The 3,568-nt window shown below is 34.3% G+C and overlaps 1 long non-coding RNA gene across 1 annotated transcript in view; it reads right to left on the reverse strand.

The window, feature by feature from the left end:
- LOC145269344 (uncharacterized) overlaps nt 1–2,908 on the reverse strand; it is an 8,388-nt gene extending 5,480 nt beyond the window's left edge. Inside the window, exon 1 of the long non-coding RNA XR_013864995.1 lies at nt 1,976–2,908. This is a non-coding gene — a long non-coding RNA (uncharacterized LOC145269344). The remainder of the gene's footprint in view (nt 1–1,975) is intronic.
- Between the last annotated feature and the right edge of the window lie 660 nt (nt 2,909–3,568).

A 3,568-nucleotide genomic window follows, 5' to 3' on the forward strand; every position in this document is an offset into this window, starting at 1 on the left:
CCAATGGAGCATAATTGCTCCACTTCTCATTCTCCTCTCACATTCCCAGGGTGCTGAGACGTCTACAATCTGCCAGTTTCAATGACGACCAAATCCGGATGATTATGTTCCAATTACTTGGTCATTGGGACACTTTTATCCCACCATACCTCTAACTTGCCATCCTCACTTGTTCTCACTTCATCACACACCTTCTCAAACCACTTTTCAGCATACTTCACTCCAACCTTCTTACAGACCTCCAAATATATCCAGAGCCCCATGCGATTGTGTCTTTTGTGGTACTCTCTGAGCCAATCCAGTACACCTTGCTGCAAGATGCGCACTTGACTTTGAGGCCTTACTACAAATTCTGCAGCAACTTCCTCTCCTAGAACCACTTTTTTGAACAGTCATGTTCCTAATGCCTGTTCTTATGCTGCACAAACAAAAACTTCAGTACTCTTACTCAGATACTCAGCTCTAAGCCATTGCCATGATCTTTCATTAGCCACATTTGCTATATCCTGGAAGAACTGTGCATTTTCTTCCTAGCCAGTTCCTCTGCCCTTTCTCTGTCCATACGTTCACATACTCAGCCTTGGTCTAAAATACCTCCACTTCATTGGCCACAAACTTCAGCATCCACTCCTCACTTCTAACCACATGCTATTTCAATGACATCTCCTCAGTTCGAACTCAATCTTTTACACTTTTCAATCCTCTCCCATCTGCTTTCCTCTTTTGATACTGCCTCGCTACGCTACTTCGAATGTGGAATATATCAAACATTGCTAAAACTTGTTTTGATATCCATGGCATGCAACTCCTTGTCAGCCCATTCTAAAATTTCCGCACTGTATCTCAAAACACTGACTGCCCATATATTCACTACTTTCATTAGGTTTCCTCCATAAAATTTCGACTTCGCAATTAGTTTCACTCTTCTAAGATACTCCTTTCTGATTTTCTCTTTCATCTCTCTGTTCATGATGCCTGCACCCTCCAGCACTCTCAAATACTGTATCTTCTATTTCTTTCATAATTTCTCTATTTTGCAGCACTATTCCATTCGAATGAACCTTTACTCCCTTTTTCATCACCAGTACTGCACATTTACTAATTCCAAACTCCATCCTGATGTCTTCTCTGAGTATGTCTTGACGAGTTCTACCAGTCTCTCCATTTCCTACTCATTTCTACCAAATATCTTCAAATCATCCATAAAAAGTAGATGGTCGACGCGTCTACCACCAGATCCAAAGATATACCCCAGCTTCTCTCTCTTCAAGAGGATGCTCAGTGGCATCATTATTACAAAAAGAAGTGGAGATAACGAATCTCCTCGGAATATTCCACGTTTAATGCCAACCTGCCCCAGCACCTCTCTGTTTGCTGTCAGCACCGTTTTCCATTGAGCCATACTTGTCTCCAAAAGCCCTATCATATTCCAGCAACCATCATCATCGATAGTGTTTCACGGATCCATGAATGAGGAACCATGTCGTAAGCCTTTCTGTAATCGATCCAGGCTACACTCAGATTCCTCTTCTTCCTCTCTGTATCCGATATTACTGCCTTATCAATTATTAGTTGATCCTTGGTCCCCCTCGAGCCTTTCTAGCATCCTTTCTGTTCATCAGACAGAACACCATTACTCACAAGATATCCATAAACTTTTTCTGCAAAGATTCCAGTTAACAGCTTCCACATTAGTGGTAGAAACAACAACAACAAACAAACAAACAAACAAACAAACAAACAAACAAATTAAGTATTTGCACTGATTTCTAATGACTAAATCCTCCCAAGGCATTTGTTGAAAAACTAGTTTTACAAAAATGGATTGTAAACAATTGTATAAATTAGCGATTTTCGTTTGCATGCAAACTTGTGATGTTGAATCATTTCTATATCAAAAACGAAGAGAATCATAATGTTTCAGACGTGTACGAAAAAAAAAACCATAAAATAATTAAATTGAAGTAATACTTACCTCATGCTCGACAAATGCTTTGAAGAAAGAAAGTACTATATGTTAATTAAAACAAGACGAGTTTTAATGGCAAAAGTCTAAATTAAGATGGCAGCCGGAAAAACTAGTTCGCAGAAATTCAAGCCAATCTAATTTAAATGCGTGATTGGAAAAGGGTCGATGGCTTCGGTGAATATTACAGAAAAATATTTTATTTGTCGCAATATTTTAATAGTTTAGTGAAAATAAAACAAAATATGACATGGTTGATGGTTGAAAGGACATGTTGACTGTTTGACCGAGACAAGTACTTCCTCCTCCTAAGAAAGTGTTCTTAGCTTGCGAGTGTAACTGGTTTGACTATTTATTTATATATGACTAAATTAGAGACGACTAATTGCTGATTATGAATCGCTCAAACAACTTCGACTTAAGTGATCTGATTCCGTCAGTGCAGATTATCGTTAAACCTTTCGACTGAAATTTGTGATTAAATTCGTTTTATTTTTTATTTTAAATTTACAACTTTCAATCGAGATTTTTTTTTAATTAAAAAAAAGTAAATAACAACACAACTATTTATATACGAAATACCTGAAGACTGGAACAATTATTGTTTTCCAATCCAGTGTGCCACTTTTGAGAAATGCGCATTTTCTTCACATTAAAAACCGATCTTGTGTCGAACTTTGCTCTCATGAGGAGGCAAGTAAAGAGCTATTTTTTTTTAATTTTTTTTTTTTTTAATCTTTGATTAAATCTCTAAACAAATCTTGATTATTTGCATTCTGAATAATAATAAAAAAAATAGTTATAGTCAACTAGCGTCTTCTCTAATTTTCTGCGTGGTGCAACCGGTGACGAGGCAAAACGGTACCTTCCTTTGTTTTGTTATTCAGAATTTGTATTTTAGAGCTATTTATTGAAATAATTTTTTAAAAGGGGCATTATTAAAAAGTATACAATGAAAATTAAAAAAAAGTATAAAAAGATAAAAATAACACATTTAGTCTTTATTTATACGTTTGATAACACAATTAATGCAAACAAAAATAACACAATTAGTGCAAACAAAAATAACACAATTAGTTAAGCTGAACCAAAATATTTAAGTACTAAGTACGGGCAAAACGAATGCCGATGCTCAAAATGAATAAACATTTTGACCCCCTCCCTTTACTTAAAAATTCACCAAAAAATCAGGAAATTAACAAATTTTAATTAAATTTTCAGTATTTATCAACTAATGATCGTAGAATATAATGAATAAATTATTTTTAATTAAATCTTAGTGGAAATGTATTATTTTATTCAAACAAAAAATACCTTTACTAAAGTTATGGTTTTCAGTAGTAAATAAAATACGCAAGAATTTATTTTTGCTTTTTTTAAATAAATAAAGCATCGTAACTTGTAACAATAAAAATAAAATAATTTTTATAGGAACATTACGAAAAAATCCCCTAAAGTCCGTATTAGTGAATTCGACATAACTCGAAGCAAAATGAATTTCTCGAACTACCGATATTACCATTGAATTAAGCATTGCTTATTTAATATTTTCACACAAAAAATTATAATTGCAAAAAATATTTCTACTTTTTTTATTAAATT

The sequence above is a fragment of the Euprymna scolopes genome, chromosome 45 (assembly GCF_053919585.1).
Source record: "Euprymna scolopes isolate OS-2025 chromosome 45, ASM5391958v1, whole genome shotgun sequence".
In the NCBI taxonomy this organism is placed as follows: domain Eukaryota; kingdom Metazoa; phylum Mollusca; class Cephalopoda; order Sepiida; family Sepiolidae; genus Euprymna; species Euprymna scolopes.